Raw genomic sequence first — 23,319 nt, forward strand, 5'->3', positions numbered from 1 at the left:
GCCTTAGTACTATCAGTCAGTCCTGATCTTCTTTAGACCCAACATGGCAAATTCTGGCACAAGTGTTCAATAATTGTTGGGAAAATTACTTAAAAGGATCCTGACGGAAGCACTTTTTTCTAGGTAGTCCCAAAGGTTTGGGCGATCACTTAATAGTCTATTAAATAAAACTTTTTTTCTTAATAGTCCCTGGACCTAATCTCTTGTGTACAATATATTTTAAATACCCAAATTACCCTTTCTCATCTTCTTCCTGTAGTTAGATTTTTTAATCGCGATTCTCATCATTTTTTTAGGATCTTTGATCATGAACAACGAATGGAGAAAAGGGTTGCCAATGGGTTAGATCCTAAGAAAATGAGAACCATAACCATTATATATTTTCAATTCTACTTCTTGACGGTTTTGATTCTAGTTAAAAAATAAGTGGAACCGCCAAGAATCACTGTTACTCGTCGATTCCGATTCTCAAGAATCGAATGGGAAAAGAATGTTTCAAAATCATTATTATTATTTTTTTCTTTTAAAAATTAATATATTAACTACAAAGTATCAAATTAATAATACCTTTTTCCACTAAAAATATAATTTTTTGCTCAAAAATTAAAATCCACTTCTTTACAAGGCATAAGCTTTAAGAATAGGTGACCACGTGTACATGATACATGTACATGTTAACTTTCAAATATAGGAAAACCTTAAATCATGTATACTATAAAATAAAATGACAAAATAAATCTGTTTTAGGTACTTATGTTACCCATTGGATAGAACCTAATGGTTATGGTCTTATCGGTTCGGTTCCATATTAAACTCGGCTATAATTGATTCTAATAGAAAGGGAATTGGAATCGGAACCGGGTAAACGGGTACCCATTGACACCCCTAATGGAGAATGGTATTTTCTTAATTTTGAACATTTATACATTTTTTTATTTTATTTCGACGTTTCATTAAAAAAAATGAAGAACGAAGATGAGATTATAAAATTTTGAAGATTACATTGTAACTTTTGATTTCCAACTAAGACAAATGCATTTTTGGTATTTCAAGGAGATTTAACAAGGATCAAGGTCCAAAAAATGAAAACGAATATGAAAAAAAAAATGCCTAAATGTTCAAAAGAGAATATCATTCTCCATTAGGGGTGTCAATGGGTACCCATATTATAGTTTCGAGTTCACCACTTTTTTCTTTGCTAACTAAGTGTCCGGGCCAACTTGCGCGCGTCACCACTTTTTATTGTCTGGTTCAATATTTTTATTGTTGAACTTACCAACTAGTGTCGAGTTCACCACTTTTTATTGTTTAGTTAAATATTTAATTACTTAGTGTCGAGCTCAACACTTCTATTATTTTTTTATCGAGCTAACCACTAATTATTTAGTGTCAAGTTCACCATTTTTTATTGTGTAGTTCAACATTTATTTATTGTTGATTTTGACATAATTTTCATATAAAAAATCCCGTCGAATTTGACAATTATTAAATGTTGAACTACACAATAAAAAGTGGTGAGTTCGATGATAAAAATGTTGAAATAGACAATAAAAGTGTGGTGAACTCGACAGTGTAAATGTGAATCAGATTTTTGGACTTTATTTTTATTTTTATGAGTTCGATATTGAGTAAATCTCCTCGAAATACTCAGAATGCTTAAATAGTTACAAATAAAAAAAATTACAACATAATCATAAAAAAATTTAGAATCTCAACTTTGTTCTTAATACTTTTTTTATAAATCCTCGAAATAAATCAATAAATATGCCTAGATGTTCAAAATTACGCGAATATCATTATCCGTTCGTCATTCATGATCAAAGATCATCGGAAAAGATTACAATCTCCACTGGAAAACTACTACTCAACGAAGATGAGAAAAATGTAGTTTGAGTATTTCAAAGACATTATACATGTGAGATGAGGTTTAGGGATTATTAAGAAATGGAAAATTTACTAAATGAACTATTAAGATACCATCCAAAACTTAGGGACCATTTAAAAGAAAAATCCCTCCTCCAGAGTCCTTTAGTAATTTTCCCATAGTTGTTTGGCCCATTCATCCATCGCTAACCCGTCTAGTAAATTAAAATTAGGGAAATTACTTAAAGGACCTTGGTGGAGGGATTTCTTTCTAAATAGTTCCTGAGTTTTGGGCGGTATCTAAATAGTCCATTAAGTAAGCTTTTTATTTCTTAATGGTCTTTGTACCTCATCCAACGTTAATATTTTGAAATACCCAAACTACCCTTTTGAGTTGATGAACTTGACTCTTTTAAGTCGCATTTTATTACTGTCAAGTTCAATAATATTTTCATAAAGAAACCATCAAACTCAACAATAAAAAATGTTGAACTAGACAATAAAAGTTGGTGAACTAGACACTCTGAATGTGATCCAGATTTTTTAATTTTTTTCATATTTTTAATTTTTAATTTTTTTACTTCCATACTGGGTAAATCTGCTTGAAATACCTAAATTCATAAATCATAATTACAACATAATCATCGAAAATTTTAGAATTTCAACTGCGTTCTTCATTTTTTTGAAAAAAATTACTTAAATGACCCTGGTGGAGGGATTTATTTTTAAATTATCCCTAAGTTTTGTGTGGTAGCTTGATAGGAGATTTAGGAAATTTTTTATTTCCTAATGATCCCTCATTATTGGAGAACTCACTGTTTTTTATTTATTGTCGAGTTTAGCACTTTATATTTATTGTCGAACTCGATGCTTTTTATTTATTATTAAGTTCACTACTTTAAAATGAAAAGTGGTGAACTCGACAATGGTAAAAACCCACCCATTTTCAATTTTCCAGTTTTTTCGACTAAAATACATGGAAAGATCAACTAAAAACTTGAGATAATGACTTATTTAAATGATTTTAACCCAAAAGAATCATTCTTGATTGATTTTCATAAAAAAATTATATAAAAAAAAAGGGAAAAAATCTTAGTTTTTTACATACATCTTCAAAATGTTTGGAAAAACCCTAGAAAATGACTTCTTCTTCCTTCTTAAATCCTTTCCAACAGAATGGACTTTCCAAAACTTGATTGAGATGCTTAAAATCCAATTGTTTTATAATGAAAATGATGAGTTCGAACGGATAGGCCATTTAATCATGAGAAATGTGGAGAAAGGTCCAGGTCTATTAAGAAAAGTTACTAAATGAACTATATTAAGAGACCACTCAAAACTTAGGGATTATTTAGAAAAATGTTCCTTCGCCAAGGTCCTTTAAGTAATTTTCTTTTATAAAAAATAATCATCGAAAAAAATCAACAAAAATACTTCTAAATGTTCAAAATTAAGAGTATATCATTCTCCAGTTGTCATTTATCGCAAAAAAATGTCGAAAATAATCGCAATCGCCATTTGAAAACCTACTAATTATGTGAAGAATATGATAAAAAAAAGGTAATTAGGATATTTCAAAAACATTACAATGTGAGATAGGGTCAAGTGACCATTAAGAAAAGAAAAGTTTAGTAAATGGACTAATAAGATACTGTGCAAAACTTAGGGACTATTTAGAAAGAAGTCCCTTCACTAGGGTCCTTTAAGTAATTTTCCACAAAAATTATCCAATTGCTTATTGGAAGCCATTGGCTTGGAACCCAATTGCAAGCAAATAATGACAACTTTTACTTATTACACCCTAATTTCTTAAATTATTTATCACACCCCAATTAAAGATTAAAAATACACTCTTCAAACATTACAAAAGTTTGACTCAAATTATAACATTCCTTGGTTGTTTACAATTATGATTAGGCTCATATAAAATCCAAAATCCAAAAAATGGAAATTTAACTATAAAAAAGAAGAAGATACTTTCTATTGGCACCCCAAATTTTACTTATTCTCAATCATTCTCTTATTTTCTTTATTTCTAATTGGTGTGTATTAAATAAAAGTTGGGTGCCCATAGTAGCTCTCTATAGGAATTTTGATTGATGTTTTAGTGAACCAAAAATTATATGATTGAGGCAAATGCAAGCAATTTCTCAATAAAGAGATCTGACCCTACCATAATATTCAAAGGAATTCCAATTAACTTTTTGGGGAGCAAACACATCTTGGGCTATGCATTAAGTATTTGTGTTGGGCTTTTTTTTATTAACGTTTTAAACCCATTTATGAAATAAAGTTCGATGATTTAGACATACCCACTAACCCACCCACCTTTTGGTGATTACATGTCCCTTGACCTTTGTTTTATCTAACTGACCAATAGAAAATGACCTCATTTTCAACATGAGTCGTGCTGGGGTGATAATGGATTTACTGTGATTCTCAGAATTCTGAAGTGGACATGCATACATAACCATAGATGGTTTTTATTCGTATCGCGAGAAAACACATCTATGGTTATGTGTACATCCCACATCAGACTTGTGAGATTCTTTTTGTCATTTCAGCATTTTCCTTTCAACTTTGGTCAAAAGACCTTGATTTTTCCTTCCAAAACTATGCCATCTTTAATTTCTTGGATAAAATTTGTTTACTGTCATCTTCACCATTAAGATTCTACGTCAAGTCTTAAAGTAGGAACTAATTTTTAAAATAGAAGATGTTGAAATTTTGGGTAAAAAAATAGAGATAGAATGGAAATCGTGGATTGAAGACAACGTTCAATATATTACAATAATATATCGTATAGGTTGAAGAGTAGGAAGATGACAGATTTTTACTAATAAAAGAAAAAATAAAAACTAAAAGATTTTGGGGAAAAAAAATTAACGGTTTTTTGGCCAGAGAAGACTCAAAAAACACATGATCTCAAATATTCATCAATATGGGTATGATCCAATCTGTTCATTAATAGCCTTAGTACTATCAGTCAGTCCTGATCTTCCTTAAACCCAACATGGCAAATTTTGGCACTAGTGTTCAATAATTGTTGGGAAAATTACATAAAGCATCCTGATGGAGGCACTTTTTTCTAGCTAGTCCCAAAGTTTTGGACGATCACTTAATAATCTATTAAATAAATTTTTTTTTTCTTAATAGTCCCTAGACCTAATCTCTTGTGTATAATATATTTTAAATACCCAAATTACCCTTTCTCATCTTCTTCGTGTAGTTAGATTTTTTAATTGCGATTCTAATAATTTTTTTGGGATCTTTGATCATGAACAACGAATGGAAAAAAGGGGTGCCAATGGGTTAGTTCCTAAGAAAATGAGAATCATAACCATTATATAGTTTCAATTCTAATTCTTGACGGTTTCGATTATAGTTAAAAAATAAGTGGAACTGCCAAAAATCACAGGTACCCGTCGATTCCGATTCTCAAGAATCGAATGGGAAAAGAATGTTTCAAAATCATTATTATTATTTTTTCTTTTAATATATTATCTACAAAGTATCAAATTAATAATACCTTTTTCCACTAAAAATATGATTTTTTGCTCAAAAATTAAAATTCACTTCTTTACAAGGCATAAGCTTTAAGAATAGGTGACCCACGTGTACATTATACATGTACATGTTAACTTTAAAATATAGGAAAACTTTAAATCATGTATACTGTAAAATAAAATGACAAAATAAATTTGTTTTGGGTACCTCTGTGTACCCATTGGATAGAACCTAATGGTTATGGTCTTATTGGTTCGGTTCCATATTAAACTCGGCTGTAATCAATTCTAATAGAAAGGGAATTGGAATCGGAACCGGGTAAACGGGTACCCATTGACACCCCTACTGGAGAATTATATTTTCTTAATTTTGAACATTTATACATTTTTTTATTTTATTTCGACGTTTCATTAAAAAAAATGAAGAACGAATTGAGATTATAAAATTTTGAAGATTACATTGTAACTTTTGATTTGCAACTATGACAAATGCATTTTTGGTATTTCGAGGAGATTTAACAAGGATCAAAGTCGAAAAAATGAAAACGAATATGAAAAAAAAATATGCCTAAATGTTCAAAAGAGAATATCATTCTCCATTAGGGGTGTCAATGGGTACCCATATTATAGTGTCGAGTTCACCACTTTTTTTTTTTTCTAACCGAGTGTCCGAACCAACTTGCGCGCATCGCCACTTTTTATTGTCTGGTTCAATATTTTTATTGTTGAATTCACCAACTAGTGTTGAGTTCACCACTTTTTATTGTTTAGTTCAATATTAATTACTTAGTGTCGAGCTCAACACTTCTATTATTTTTTTATCGAGCTAGCCATTAATTACTTAGAGTCAAGTTCATCATTTTTTATTGTGTAGTTCAACATTTATTTATTGTTGATTTTGACATAATTTTCATATAAAAAATCCCGTCAAATTTGACAATTATTAAATGTTGAACTACAAAATAAAAAGTGGTAAGTTCGATGATAAATATGTTGAAATAGACAATAAAAAGTGGTGAACTCGACACTGTAAATGTGAATAAGATTTTTTGATCTTATTTTTATTTTTTTGAGTTCGATATTGAGTAAATCTCCTCGAAATACTCAAAATGCTTAAATAGTTACAAATAAAAAAAATTACAATATAATCATAAAAATATTTAGAATCTCAACTTTGTTCTTAATTCTTTTTTTATAAATCCTCGAAATAAATCAATAAAATATGCCTAGATGTTCAAAATTACGCGAATATCATTATCCGTTCGTCATTCATGATCAAAGATCATCAGAAAAGATTACAATCTCCACTGGAAAACTACTACGTGAAGAAGATGAGAAAAATGTAGTTTGAGTATTTCAAAGACATTATACACGTGAGATGAGGTCTAGGGACTATTAAGAAATGGAAAATTTACTAAATGAACTATTAAGATACCATCCAAAACTTAGGGACCATTTAAAAGAAAAATCCCTATTGGGCTATGCAATAAGTATTGGGCTTTTCTTCTTAACCTTTAAACCCATTTATGAAATAAAGTTCGATGATTTAGACATACCCACTAACCCAGCCACCTTTTGGTGATTACATGTCCCTTGACCTTTGTTTTATCTAGCCGACCAATAGAAAATGACCTCATTTTCAACACGAGTCGTGCTGGGGTGACAATGGATTTACTGTGATTCTCAGAATTCTGAAGTGGACGTGCATACATAACCACATATGGTTTTTACTCGTATCACGAGGAAACACATCTATGGTTATTATGTGTACATCCCACATCAGACTTGTGAGATTCTTTTTGTCATTTCAGCATTTTCCTTTCAACTTTAGTCAAAAGACCTTGATTTTTCTTTCTAAAACCATGCCATCCTTAATTTCTTGGATAAAATTTGTTTACTGTCATCTTCACCATTAAGATTCTACGTCAAGTCTTAAAGTAAGAACTAATTTTTAAAATAGAAGATGTTGAAATTTTGGGTAAAAAAATAGAGATAGGATGGAAATCGTGGATTGAAGACAACGTTTAATATATTACAATAATATATCGTATAGGTTGAAGAGTAGGAAGATGACAGATTTTTACCAATAAAAGAAAAAATAAAAACTAAAAGATTTTGGGGAAAAAAAATTAACGGTTTTTTGGCCCAAGAAGACTTAAAAAACACATGATCTCAAATATTCATCAATATGGAAGACTATGTCTACATCACCCAATTAAATCTTAGCATTATTACCCAAACTAAAAAGATATCATTATGCCATTGTAGCCCTGTTATCATGAAACATAATGGGAAAATTACTTAAAGGTCCCTCATAGAGGGTTTTCTTTTTTAATAGTCCTTGAATTCTTGGTGATAACTTGATAGTCCATTTAGTAAACTTTTTTTCTTCTTCTTAATAGTCCCTCATTAGTCTTTATTGATTGATGACAAATAACAAATTGTTATTAAGGTTTAACTATAAATTGAAGTCTCCTATAACCAATAAATCATTTCTCTACCATGGCATCCAACTCCGTCTTAATGGTTATAGTCATTGTCACTTACCTCTACAACTTTCATTTCACTATTGTTCATGTTTGTCATGGATTCCATGTTGATTTGATACATAGAGATTCTCCAATCTCTCCTTTCTTCAATCCCGCTGAAAGTAATTATACCGAATGGAGAACGTTGATCATCGGTCTATGGCTCGTATGAATCGTCTCAAGCTATCATCTTCTTCATCAACTTCAACAGAACAAATTCAATCCAATGTGTACCCTTCGGATTTTGAGTATTTGATGGGAATCTCTGTTGGAACTCTTCCTGTTCAAATATACGCAATTGCCGACACTGGTAGTGATCTAGTATGGGTCCAATGTAAGTCTTGCCAAAAATGCCACATGTTTGAAACCGATTACCTTTATCCCAAACAATCTTCTAGCTACAAAAACATTTTTTGTTTGTCCAAGCCTTGTGAAGCTCTTGGTAAGAACTTTAATTGTAGTACTAGCCAAGACATTTGCAATTACTTGTACGGTTATGGTGACAGATCATTCACTAAGGGAAACCTTGCCACTGAGACATTTAAATTGCAATCAAGTAGTGGAAGATCATCAGTGGCGCTCCCAAATATCATATTTGGGTGCGCATATGGAAACGAAGAGACGTTCAGTTATACATTTTCGGGTCTGATTGGCTTAGGAGGTGGACCTTTTTCGTTGATATCACAATTGGGTCCTAAAATTGATTGGAAATTCGCCTACTGTTTAATCCCCTTTTTTTTAACTTCATCTTCTAGTAAGATGAAGTTTGGTAGTGAAGCTATGGTCTCAGGTGAAGGAGTTGTCACAACTCCATTAGTGAGAAACATGGAACCAAAGACTGTGTATCGTCTAACACTAGAAGGTGTTAGTGTTGGAGATAAGAAATTTGGTTATAATATTTCATCAAAGACCAATAATGTGGGCAACATTGTAATTGATTCAGGGACTACCTTAACATTGCTACCTATCGAGCTTTACAGAAAGATTGAATCATCGATAAAGGAGTTCGTTAAACTTAAACCTACCCCGGATCCGCTTCCCTCCCACAAATTATGCTACAACACAAAGTCTGATGAGATCAAGTTTCCTATCATCACTTTTCATTTCTCCGGTGGTGCTGACGTGAAGTTACCTTCATTGAGTACATTTGTTCGATATGGAGAAGATTTCGTTTGCTTAATTATTGTGCCAGGAGGAGAAATTGGGATCTTTGGAAACATGGCTCAGATGAACTTGCATGTTGTATATGATCTCAAAAATGAGTTGGTTTCCTTCAAACCAACTGATTGCACCAAGTATTAAGCAGTAGTTATGATGTTCTACAGTGAGTATTACTTGGCATGCTTTAGTTTACTTTCATGATGTGGATCCCTTTGTACTGCTTTACAAATTATTAATAAAAAAGAGTAAATTATAGAACATGAAGAATTTTTTTTTTCTTTTTACCATGTTTCATAATCAAGACAAAGAGTTTCCTAAGCTGACTTGGTAATCTAACATTTTTTGTTGGGCTTGGCCAATTGGTTCCATAAAGCTAGCAACATCACTTATTTTGTCCATTATATGTAGAACAAATCATTAAAATTATTTGATGCCAATAGTGATTCCTACTGAAAAATTATTGGATTTCGGAGTATTACTTCCAAAATAAGTTCATACTCCAAATATTGTTACGACGTTTAAACTCTCCAAATCTTTTTCACTCCTAACAGCTTAATTGAACAAAGAGCACTATTAGTTTACGAAATTATCCCTAAACCATTCTTGGGTTTTTTCTAGACTATTGGATTGTGCTGGAGATTTATGTCGTGTGAAGCCCAAGGACTAGCTTGGTTCTGGACTTAGGGAGGCTGTGCTACTTTGCAAAAAGGAGTTGAAAAATGTGGACCTGAAAGTCACTACAGCAGTTAAGAAGGTTCATCTGAGTGTTCTCCATTTTTCTTTTTTTACAAGTGCAAGAGAGATATGAACTTTGGAGTATAGAGGGGATTTTAGAGAATTTTTTTGCCTTGGGATCATGTATTAACCTCTTGTGAAAAATGAAGCGGCAAAGAAAATTCACACAGAAGCACAAGGATTTACGTGGTTTGGCAGTATGTGTACACCCATGGTTCAGATAATAAAAAAACTACCAAAAGTAGAAAACCCTTGATGACTTTTCCAAAAGAATACATATATGTACCCAGAAATTTTTTGCCTCGGTGCGCTGCCATCGAACCCTGCATGGGCCCAGTCGAGAAGCCTGACTAGTTTCAGAAAATGTCCCCTTTGATTTTGGCTCTTGAAGCCCAAGCCCAAAAAAGAATATACAAGACATCGTACATAATACCTCGACGATATTTTGGTGGTTCATCACTCTTAGATTAGAGTCTTAGAAGAGACTGGGCTCTTATTTGTTTTGGTATATCTGAGCAATTGATTTTTTCTAAATAAATTCTGGATCTTAAAATTTATCTATATTGAATATTAGATGCATGGATGTGTCTTGAAAAATTCAGATATTTGCTAGAAAATATTGATTTAAAATAATTTTTTTTGGTCTTAGATTGATATTTTCTAGTTGTAAATAGGTTTTGTTTTTAGTGGCAAAACTTGCAATCTCAACAATTTTGAACTTGTAACCCCATCAAAAGTGATTTATAAGTTGAAGAATCATGGGCTATCAATTTTTACCATTTACTTGTAAGTAAATTAATCTTGGTGAAGTTAAAAGTTTTGTAATCTGATTTTTTGTGAATCTTTTGATCACACTTGGGTGGGTGCACCCTCATGTACGTAGTGCGTGTGATGTGCGTGCCTCGGGACTATTCCTTGGACGAGACCATGCATGGTCTATGGACGGGGTGGGCAATGCCCAGATACGGACCTAGTCTGCTGTCTATAGGGATACTCGGTTATAAGAAATAAAAATTGGACTATCAAGTCAAGATAATTAACACACAAATCTTATTAATTGATCCAACCCTCACATAATTTAACTCTTATTTTATTGAACTAACCATGACTCGAAATTTAATTGCTCCTCCAACCCAGTTTACAAGGATTTGGGTGCGGATAGAGCACAATTGTCCACGACTAGTGGTGGGAATTGAGGGAATAAAGGGAACAACTTCGTCCAACATCTATGGGTACCTTTGGAGATGGCTTGACAACAAGCGTTATCAAACAAAGACCAATTCTGTTGATGAAAAGCTGCTAATATGGCCACATCGCACCCATCTAAGTTCTTTATTGGTATCCAACACTGTATCGTCTCTTTATCGATCGGCACTGGTAAATGACCAATGTCATTATCATAACGTTTGGGGGAAGGAGCCCCAATTTCTCGTCGTAATGACTCCACCCTTGGTATGACACACATTGCTGTGCATGTCATCGTTATCATCACTATCATCGTCATTGTCCTCCTCCAAGCCATAATCCTCGATTGATCACCTTGTTGTTCTTCTACGAATACTAGCTAGGACAATTACTTGTGGGTTCGGTTCTAAGACATTCTTGAGCGGAAGTTTTATGTGTATATATATACATACATACATACATACATACATACATACATACATACATACATACATACATACATATATATATATATATATATATATATATATATATATGGGTCAGGTTCAAAGGACAACCATTTCTACACACATATAGACAACGTGTTTTGTCTTATATGGGCAAAAATGTTTGGAATGGACTGATTTTTTGTGAGGATGATCTCTGTGATGAGGAGATCATCCTTGCCAAAAATCAGATCATTATGAAACTTCTAGACCGTCCAATTTTTGTTGAAAAATTATAGACCGTCCAATTTTTGTAAATCAATTTTGATGGGGTTACAAGTTTTGGAATGGGATGATTTTTTGCCAGGATGATCCCCTCATCACAGAGATCATCCTCACAAAAAATCAGTTCATTCCAAACATTTTTGCCCATATAAGACAAAACACGTTGTCTATATGTGTGTAGAAATGGTTGTCCTTTGAACCTGACTCATATATATATAGGGTCCCGTTCGGCACCCTAAGTTTTACCACACACTTTAACAAATGCGTTTTGTCTTACATGGGTTAGAAGTTTCGGAATGAGCTGATTTTTGGTGAGGATGATCTCTATGGTGAGGAGATCATCCTCACCAAAAATCAGTTCATTCCAAAACTTCTAACCCCGTCAAAATTGATTTACAAAAAATGGACGGTCCACGATTTTTCAACGTGTAAACATGGGGCTAAACATTTCGAAATGGGCTGATTTTTGGGGAGGATGATCTTCTAATCATAGAGATCATCCTCACCAAAAATCAGCTCATTCCAAAACTTCTAACCCATGTAGGACAAAAAACGTTTGTTAAAGTGTGTGGTAAAACTAAGGGTGCTGAACATTTCCCATATATATATATATATATTGAGAGAGAGGAGAGAGAGAGAGAGAGAGAGAGAGAGGAGGTGAGTGAATGAGATCTTTGGAAAGTGTAGTTTTTAATTAATTTATTACAACTATTTAATTTATTAATTGATATTGTAATTATAAAAGGATGCTATACCAAAACGGCCAAAATTAATGATATTGTTTATGTATATTCTAGAAAGAGTCTTGATAATATGACTAGTTAGGTGGCATACTCAATCAACTCCCTGATGGAAATCATAAATCTGTATGTCTTAGAACACACGATTGCACTTTCTCATGAAAAAGTGTATCCCAAGGCATATCGATCTATAGTTCCCAAACTTGTCTGTGACAAGGAGTGGATTGGGTATGCCATCTGGCAAGTCGTACTATTAGTACTCTTCTTGAAATATTTATCAAAGGGTTCACATATACCCATTAGGATATTAAGATAATTTTGACCTTTTTATTTATTTATTTTAATTTAATGAGAGCTGTTATTGGCACCCCCCCAACTTTTACTTATTACATCCCAAATAAAAATAATGGTAAGTTACACTTTGATCCCTCTGTGATTTGGCAGTTACCTTCCTTAATATTTTGACAGTTGCACTTACCTCACACAATGTTAAAATTGAAATGTATTTTATTATTTTACCCTCTCATTTTATCTTTTTAAATAAAAAATAAATAAATTTTAAAACTATTAAAAATGTCCCCATCTAAGTATTCACAAGTAAACCATTATTTCACAGGGATATTTTTGTTTATAAATGATAATTAATTTTTAAAAGGATAAAATAGTCTTTATGAAAACTTATTAACTGTTTGGTTGAAGGCAATTAGATGAAAGGGGGTAAGTGAACTCATTAGATAATTGTTGAAACATTAAGGGGTCGGCCAAGAATTATGCCAAACTGTCGGGGGTGAAATTGTTATTTACTCTAAGAAAGTGAATTGTTGAGAATAAGTAAAAGTTGGGGTGCCATAGAAAATATCTCTCTCTCTCTCTCTCTCTTTGGGTTTAGGATTTTATATTAGCCTAATCACAATGGATAACAACCACTGAAATTCTTTGAATTAGGGTGATAGTGGTTTGTAATGTTGAGATTGTAATTTGAGTGAAAACTTTGCAATGTTTGAAGAGTACTATGTTTTAATCTTTTGATAGGTAGTGATAAATAAATTAAGAAATTGGGATGTAATAAGTAAAAATTGGGGTGCCAACAATAACTCTCTTTTTAATTAGACGGAATTTTAGGTGTATGTTATTAATATAGAGGGGAAATTATAAAATTCCTTTATCGAAAACTAGCGTCAACTCACAACAAATAATGGAGAATTTGAAATTTATTTAAAATGTCCTCTTAAGAGTGAAATTATTAAGATACCATTATATCTACTTTTTAAAAAGAACAAAAAAAATGGTAAGAACATTTGCACCCACTTTTTAAGACATCTACTTCCACTTAGTAGTCATGCCCCCAAAATTCAAAACATGGTTGTTAACATACCTATATGGTAAATGCACCTACCAAATACATTTTGCTATCATCCACGATTGAACTTCACATCTTGCCCTCATTGTTTTCCCATAGAAAACTTTACAATGAACTATTGTCATCTTGGACTAAGAGTTGATTTGAATCTTGAAAGGCATCAAATTTAAGTTCTTTTTTTATTTGTTTATCATCTCTACTTTGTAATGAAAAAAAAAAAAAAAAAACGATAGAAATATTTGCCAAATGCCACGCATTAATTTAGATTATGGTTAAAAAATATAATGTACAACATTTGAATGCTTAAAAATCGTTGAAATATTTTTAGAGAGTATTGATAACAAGAACTTGTTGATAATGTGTTAAATCTACCAAAAATAAAAATAAAAAATCAAATTTTGTTTTCTTATGTTGATTAAAAAAGGTCAACATATGTTAAACCATGTTGACAACACACATCTGACAAGAATTAAGCCATGTCAAATGTTTCCTATCGATATTTTTTTTGTGTGCCTAAAACCACTTCGTCGACCGGACATGGTCGACATGACTTAAGTTATGTTAGACATTTCTTGTCGACACAAATTTTTTTTTTACAATGTAAAATACAAAAACAAAAATCGATAAATGCATGAAAAGATACAATTTTTATTTACAACTTTTAAACTATCACATTCATTGTAATTGTGGTCAGTTGATTGAGTTTTTTTTCCTTTTTTAGATTGAGTTCTTGGGAATCATTCATTTGATTTCAAACAAATGAAGTAAATCAATAAGAAAACCTAAAAATAGAAAGAGATTTTATGTTACTGCTATTGTCATAATCCGTCGAAATAATTATTTTAGAACCTTTTAAATCTTAGAATCAACAAAAAATGACAAAATCAAGAGAAGTTCTCTTCGTCTTCCCGAATAGCGGGAATAGACATTAAGCGTCTAGATTTTAAATGGTTCATTGTAGTCAGGGTGGAGCTAGGATTTTCTTCTAGGGGGGCAAACTATAGTTGACTGATATTATTATTAATTACTTACTTTTTTCAAAAAGAACAAGGAAATGAACATAAAATATATTAATTACTTTATTATATATATATAAATAACATACCATTGAGAAGGAAATTCAAGCACTAATGAATGGGATTTATTTTTTAAAATTAATATTTCTCACTTAATTACTTCCTCCAAAGAATTCTTTTATAGTTGTCATCGAGCGATTTTCACACCCTGCAAACATTGCATAAATTCCTCACTATGGTGATTTAGACATATCCACCATATTTTGATCGATGATACTCAAGTGTTTTTAAATCGATGACATGGCCCCTTGACCCAAGTCTTTTTTTATAATATTAATGTACTAGAATTAACTACCCTCATCTACATACTCTAGACATAGCCCCTTTTGTTTTCTCTTAAAACGAGGTCAACTTCGAGCTATTTACTATTAGGAATGACTATTTTTAACCTTTTCAATATTTGGTGGAAAGTCCTTGATTTTTCTACCCAAAACTCCATTCTTCAATTACTACAAAATCCTATCTTGATCTTGAGATTTCAAGGTTGAAGAAGAAAGAAACTTAAGATCGGAGACAAGCTCAACCTAAAAATTCATCATCTTTAACTTGTGAAACTTTAGGGTAGACCACTTTAACACATTCATTCTCTTCTTCAACCCATCATTCTATGCTTAACCAATAATTTATGTTGTTCTCAAGGTTTGAAGAAGATAGGATTGTAAGATTGTGTTAGGAAGCTATTTTAGTTAGATTTAATTTCTATTTCTATTAGAATTCTATCGCTAGGATTAATTATTGATTTAATAGGTATTTGATTTGGATAGGTATTCTAATAAGAGTAGAATTAGTAAGTTATTAGGACTATGATTCTTTATTTATAAAATGATGTAATACCTTATCAATTAATAGAGAATATTTATTTTAATAATATTTTTACACAATCCTTGTGCGTGGAGCACTCGAGATCGCCCTTTCTCTTATTTGATTGGGCACGTTAGGAACTAGGTTCCTAACAATTGATACCAGAGCATTGTTTTGGACACACCAGCAAGAACAAAAAGCCAACAAAGATGAGCTTTTTTGACGAGTGAGTTGACTGTTTAGAAGAAGTGATTGTCACTATGAAAGTTACCTTGGTGTCAATCAAACAAGCTATGGAGAAATTAGTGGTTCAACATCCACCCCCTTACCAAATCCTAAATTACAAGCCACTCAGGTTGTTGGTGAAAACTCAAAGGTAGGAGACTAGGTTAGTGATCTTATTAATCGAATGGTTCTAAAATCTCATGAAGATCAGACTAATGGGTGATTATTGCCATACTTTGCTCAGATCGATTTCCCTTGTTTTAATGAGAATAATATATTGAAATTTATGTACAAAGCAAGACAATTGTTCTATTACCATCAAACTGCTGAAACGAAAAGATTTTCCTTTCCTTGTTCCACATGGAGAGAGTTGCATCAAATTGATTTCAATGGTATAATCGTACCAATCTAGATCTTATATGAGAAAGAAGGCTTTCGACTTGTTCAAATATATATATATATATATATATATATGTGGTGCACAAATTAATGTGCCACGCCAACTTCATTGATAGAGAAATTTTTAGGGTATGTACCTACTTGTTGGGCTTGGCCAATTGGTCCATAATATTTGAATCTTGACATTATTAGTTAAATGCATACGAAATTATTGAAAGCATGTAAAACAAGAAGTTACTCAAAGATCCGACAAGTTATTGGATGCCTAGCAGATAGTTTTTGAAATTATTGCTATCCTCCCTACATATTTTCGGGTTAATTCTAGACCGTTGGATTGTGCTGGAAATTTGTACTGTGCAGCCCCGAGGACTAGCATCGTTTTGGACCTAGGGATGTCATGATTCTTTGTGAAAAAGGGGTAAAACATATGGACCTGAAAGTCAACACAGCGGAGGAGAAGGTCCATCTTAGTTTTCTCCATTTTTTTCTAAGTTCAAGAAAGAGATGAGCTTTGGAGGATAAAAGGGATTTTAGAAAGTTTTGGGAGGGTTTTCCTCTTTGGGATCATGTATTGTATCGAACACCTGTGAAAAATGAAACGACAAAGAGAAAAGAGTAATCACACAAAAACACAAGGATTTACTTGGTTCGACAATGTGCCTCTATATCCACTAATCAGATAAAACTTAATATTGAGTTTGTCATTGTTTTTTCTTTTTCCTCATACATATTATCATAGATTCAATGTTGTAAAGTCTATTATAGTCTAACATAACGACGACTAAGTTGATGACTAGAAATCTGAATAACGGCCTCACCGGCGGCAAAGGACGATGGTGATGGGTGCATTTGGGTTTTAGGGCATGGTCAATCTACAAAGAGAAGCAAAGGAGAACAAATTACTAAAATGGTGAAATGGGTATTGTAGTAAAAACTTTGGGTATTTTATTAATATCCACTTTTAATATTTTGTTTTTTTTTTACAGTTTTCATCTAATATTTTAACTTCGAAAATGGTAAATTATCGATTTCAAAATGAAAATGAACAATGTACCATTTTGGTAACCTTTTCAATTTTTGTCTACCGATTTAGTAATTCAATGTACTGTCTTTTACATAGCCCATCAGACTATTTTAAGCATTTAAGAAAAATATTATAAGGGGAGATGGAGATGAGAAGGCATTAAGAAAAGAAAAAAGAAACTTGGATCTATAAAGATAACACTCAAATTTTATTAATTAATTGAACCAACCCTCACATAATTTAACTCTTATTTTATTGATCCAACCCTAACTCGAAATTTAGTTGCTCCTCCAACCCGGTTTACAAGGATTTGGGTGCAAATTTAGCACAATTGTTCACGAGTTGTGGTGGGAATTGAGGGGAGGAAGGGAACAACTTCGTCCAACATATCTGGGTAACTTTGGAGATGGCTTGACAACATGCTTGATTCAACAAAGACCAATTCTGTTTATTAAACCCAGACATTATGGCCTTATCGCAGTCTCCTACGTCCGTTAGTGGTAACCAACACTTTATCCTCTCTACGTCGACTACTATCACATCTGATAAAGTTCGAATGTCATTATCATAAGGTTTGGGGGAAGGAGCCTCAATTTCTCGTCGTAATGACTCCGCCCTTGGTATGATGCACATTGCTGTGCATGTCATCGTTATCATCAATATCATCGTGGTCCTCCTCCAAGCCATCATCCTTGAAACAATCTCCTTTTCCTTCTGCTATGAATACTAGGACGATTGGTTGTGATTTGGTTCTAAGATATATTGTATGTGCCTTGGGGGGACGTTCTATATATAGAGAGAGAGAATGAGATATTTGGAAACAGAGGTTTTAATTAATTTATTACTCTCTTTAATTTATTAATTGATGTTGTAGTTTTGGAAGGGTGACGTACAAAAACGGCCAGAGTGCTTTGCCAAAATTAATGACAATTTGTATGTTAAATGAACTGTTTATCAAAGCGGTCATATACCCATTAGGATAGAGTCCTGATAATATGAGTCGCCAAGTGGCATACTCAATCGACTCCCTAATGTGATAAATTCAGGAACCGTAGATCCATACGTCTTGAGACACACAATTGCACTTTCCTGTAAAAAATGTATCTCAAGGGACCCATGTATCCTTAGGCGTATAGATCTACGATTCCCAAACTTGTCCATGTTAGGGAGTCGATTGAGTATGCCACCTGGCAAGTCATATTATCACGACTCATTAGAATATTAGGATAATTTTCAATTTTTTATTTTATTATAGGGAATTTTACGTTTACCTTATTAAGATAGTGGCGAAATTATGAATACCCCTATATATTAATAATAACAATTATATCTACTTTCTTAATTAAAAAGAAAAAAAAAATGAAATTAATATTCCACAAAAGTATACTGTCCAATTAGACCTATATGTAGAGTTTTTTTTTCTTTACTAATATTTCATCATTTAAGTTTTATTCGACAGTTTTGAATCGAATTGATTCTTCATTCTTATACCATCCAATTCAAATTAGATCAATTTGTTGAGTCCATCTTCTTCTCGGAATAATTTCATCATTTAAGTTTTCTTCACCACGAATAAAGTTCAGATTGAGTTATTCTAACATAAGCTCAACTCATGTTTTGCGTAACTCAGCCAAAGCTTGCCATCGATCTGGTTGAGGTCGGGTTTGGTTTGGGTGAGGCCAGCCTTTTGCATGTATGGCATTAGAACTGTAACCTGGGCGGGTTGAGGGTAGAGCTAGCCCTCAACCTGAGCTTGAGCTTCTAAACTTGAGTTTGAGATCAGGTTAATTTGAGTTACGTAGTTTTGAGTGGATTAGGTGGGTTAGATTCGTTGAACAAGCTTAATTTTATTTTGACTTTTATATCTTAAACAAGAAAAACTATTAATATTATAATATAAATAAAAATTGTATATCTTAAAAAAAAAAACATTTAATCACTTTAAGAATAAATAAAAATATATAATTAATATAAAAGATTTTATGCATTATTATTATATTGACTTTGATTCGGGTTGAGTTGGATTGCCCGAATCCTCAACTCGAATAAAGGTCAGATTGAGTTATTCTAACCTAAGCTCAACTTAAGTTCTACATAACTCGGTGAAAACTTGCCATCAATCTGACCGTGCCCTGGTTTGGTTTGGGCTAATCCTAGTTGTCTATTCAAACTCCCTCATCAAATACTCAAGATCATGGTTTTAAAATTCAGTTTCGCATCTCGTCTCGTCCAGGCCAGATATGGAGTCATCTCGGACGAGTTTTCCGATATGTTTGAGACGTCTTTTTCAAAAAATCAAAAATTGAACATGCGGTATTAACTTTCGGTCAAAAAAGTGACTTGTGAGTTAGTCTCGTTCAGCTAAGTTACCAAGTTAACTCGGACTATATATTGGAAGATTTTTAAAACCATGCTGAAGATGAAGATTGCTAAAAGCAAGACACTAATGCCTTCAGATACGACAGTTTCTTAAGATCATCTTCTGATCCATTGGAAGTTGCTGATGATAGGTATGGTGGGTGGGCCTGATGGTAAGCTTATTTTGCTACGTGCATTGTATTGTATCTGAATAGGGTTTTGAGAGAAAAGAGAGACTAAGATGATGAGCCAAAAGACCTCCATTGACAAGCGTTTCAAGCTCAAAATGAAAATTTAATATGTAATAAATAAAAAAAATTGGGACCTCTAAAATGTCTAGCTTCAAACTGATTCTTTAGCGTACAGTTTTGCCTTAAATGGTATTGTTGGGGGAAGGATGAGAACCTCCCCGAATATGTGTAATAAAGAGACACTCAACTAAATATGGAAAAACATGAAATAATCAAGCAAAGAAATCTAAGAGACAATTATTTAGCTACATACAAGCAAAACTACAACACCAAGATTTTATGTGAAATCCCTCTCAAGGTGAGAGAAAAGCCACGAGACAATTTCGAACAATCTTCATTATTCAAAAGATAACGATACAAAAGTTTTCTTTTCAAACTCTTGTCCAAAGCTTGAAGTATTACAAGTAATTGAATCAAATCAAATCATAAACTCGCAAATCATAATTTTGAAACTCAACTTCAATGTCCATCAAATCAAATCAACTCAAATGAGTCAAATAAAGTTATATTAAATTTATGAGAATAACTCAGTGCATTTTTTATCTAACTCGACCAAGTTGGTTCCACTGAGATTGGCCAAGTCATTTTTAAAAAACAATGGAGTCAACTCAAAAATCAATTTTTGTACATTGCAATCGATTCGAATTGATTTCATAGTGACTTGGCCCCAAACTCAGCGGAATCAAGTTGCCAATTTGACTTTCTCAAGCTAACTCAAAAATATACATCAAGTTTAGGTAAAAACTTGAGCAAGTTAAAATAATATAACTTTTTTTTAGACAAGATTTTTCGAGTTGATTGAATGGACATTCAAGCCAACACACTTCTTCAAACCTCATTGAAAGGGTGATTTCGGTACTTTACCTTCAAAAGTCCTTAATTAGTCTAATATTTGTAGAAGTAAGAGTACTAAAGAGTCTCTATTTTTTTAGATGAGATTATTTGGTACATAAGTTCAAAAATCTGATTTTTGTCGTAATTGTCCCTATGTTTGACAATCTGTCTTTTATATACCCCATCACACTATTTTGAGTATTTAAGAAATATTAGAAGGGGAGATGGAGGTGAGGAGGCATTAAGAAAGAGAAAACTTGGATCTATCAAGATAACACTCAAGTTTTATTAATTAATTGAACAAACCCTCACATAATTTAACTCTTATTTTATTGAACCAACCCTGACTCGAAATTTAATTGCTCCTCCAACCCAGTTTACAAGGATTTGGGTGCAAATTTAGCACAATTGTTCACGAGTAGTGGTGGGAATTGAGGGGAGGAAGGGAACAACTTCGCCCAACATATCTGGGTAACTTTGGAGATGGCTTGACAACATGGCTGATTCAACAAAGACCAATCCTGTTTATAAAACCCAAAGCTTATGGCCTTATCGCAGTCTCCTATGTCCGTTAGTGGTAACCAACACTTTATCTTCTCTACGTCGACTACTATCACATCTGATAAAGTACGAATGTCGTTATCATAAGGTTTGGGGGAAGGAGCCTCAATTTCTCGTCGTAATGACTCCGCCCTTGGTATGAGACACATTGCTGTGCATGTCATCGTTATCATCAATATCATCGTTGTCCTCCTCCAAGCCATGATCCTCAAAACGATCTCCTTTTCCTTGTTCTGTGAGTACTAGGATGATTGGTTGTGGTTTGGTTCTAAGATATATTGTATGCCATGGGGGGAGGTCTTATATAGAGAGAGAATGGGATAGATCTTTGGAAACTGTAGGTTTTAATTGATTTATTACTCTTTTTAATTTATTAATTGATGTTGTGGTTTTGAAAGGGTGGTGTACTAAAACGGCCAGAGTGTTTGGCCAAAATTAATGACATTGTTTATAGTTTTGAACATTTATCAAAGGTCTACACCCCTATGTTTGGAAATATTTATCAAAGGTCTTCTTTGCATTTCTACCATAACCAACCTCTAAAGTCATCTTAAAGTAATAATGTGAAATTCAGCTTAAAACCTCTCATTTCATTCAATGAATGATTGTGATAGCGCTCACCTAAGTTCCTCTACTTCTCTCGAACTCAACATCGTCATTTTCAATTAAAATAAACAAAAATTATATATCTAAAAAAAAACTAATTAAAAGTATAGAATTCTCTAAAGGATGTTCTAAGATTCAAATCCAATCCGATTCCTTGCTCACTATCAAAGTCCTACAGGAAAGGTGGAACCCCCCATGGAGTGTCGTTCATGTGGTCCTTGCTATAAGGAACTTCCTTGACAGATTCAACGAAGTTTCCTTCTCCCATGTCTATAAAGAGGTTAATAGGATTGCTGACATGCTTGCATTCTACCAGACTAATTTAAGTTGTACTGAATTAGATTGTGAATTGCTCTCTAGCAACCTTGTCTCTGTTATTTATCAAGATGCCTGTGGTGTTTTGATTCTTCGATTGTAACTAGTTTGGGTTTGCCTTAACCCAAAATAAAATTAAAAAAATCAATATATATTTTATATAAAAAAAAATCTATATATTATTAGTATATAGTCTCAGATTCAAGTTGAGTTTGGGTTTCCTGAATCCTCAACTCGAATAAAAGATGGGTTAAGTTTTTTTTGTTTTTCTTTTACAGGGGTGTTCGAACTTATGTCCAACTAAGGGGGATCGAAAGAGCCAAGGCATAGGGTCTCTCCCCCGAGCACGTGTAACGCCCGCATATCACACACACCGAGTTAGTGAGGGTGCACTCTCACAGGTGGCCCCAAGGAAATACTGCTCATACTGGGCATCGACCTCACAATCTACAGACTCTCACCGCTTATTGGATCCGAAATTGCTATTGAGCCAGGTCCTCAGGGTTGGGTTGAGTTATTTTAACCTAGGCTCACATCATGTTATACATAGCTTAGCCCAAGACCGCCATAAATCGGGTTGAGCCCGGGTTTAGTTTGGGCCAGCCTGCCCAAGCTGCAGCCCTGTATGACATTCTACCTTCCCAACAATGCGTTTGGTGTTCCCATGACATTTACCATATAAGTTGATTGCAAATGTTATCAATGGCTAGTTATGGCAACTACCTTAATAATAATAAGACTAATAATAATAAACTGTGTGATAACATACGTTATTTTAACATTGGAATAATGTGGGCCCGCAATGGATTTTTCATCACCACAGTGGACCCCTGCTTTTCAGATAAGTCCACCTCATCTCCAATCGTAGCCGTCATTTCAAACTCCCTCACCAAATTAGCCCCAAAATACTCAAACATGAAACATTGCTAAACCAAGATCAGGGCAAATCCTTCTCCCAACACCCAAAGGTATCATCTTAATTTCCCTACTCCCTATTATATAAAATACTTTCCCTTAGAAGTGGAAATGGATCGGGTCAGGTTGAGTAGGGGTGCAACTTGGTCTGGTTCAAACCGAGAAT

General features: G+C 33.1%; 1 pseudogene; it reads left to right on the forward strand.

The window, feature by feature from the left end:
- Nucleotides 1–8,040: 8,040 nt before the first annotated feature.
- Nucleotides 8,041–9,285, forward strand: LOC147391697 (aspartic proteinase CDR1 pseudogene; annotated as a pseudogene).
- Nucleotides 9,286–23,319: the final 14,034 nt, after the last annotated feature.

Source organism: Akebia trifoliata, chromosome 11 (genome assembly GCF_017979445.1).
Source record: "Akebia trifoliata isolate Shusen 1 chromosome 11, ASM1797944v1, whole genome shotgun sequence".
NCBI lineage: Eukaryota > Viridiplantae > Streptophyta > Magnoliopsida > Ranunculales > Lardizabalaceae > Akebia > Akebia trifoliata.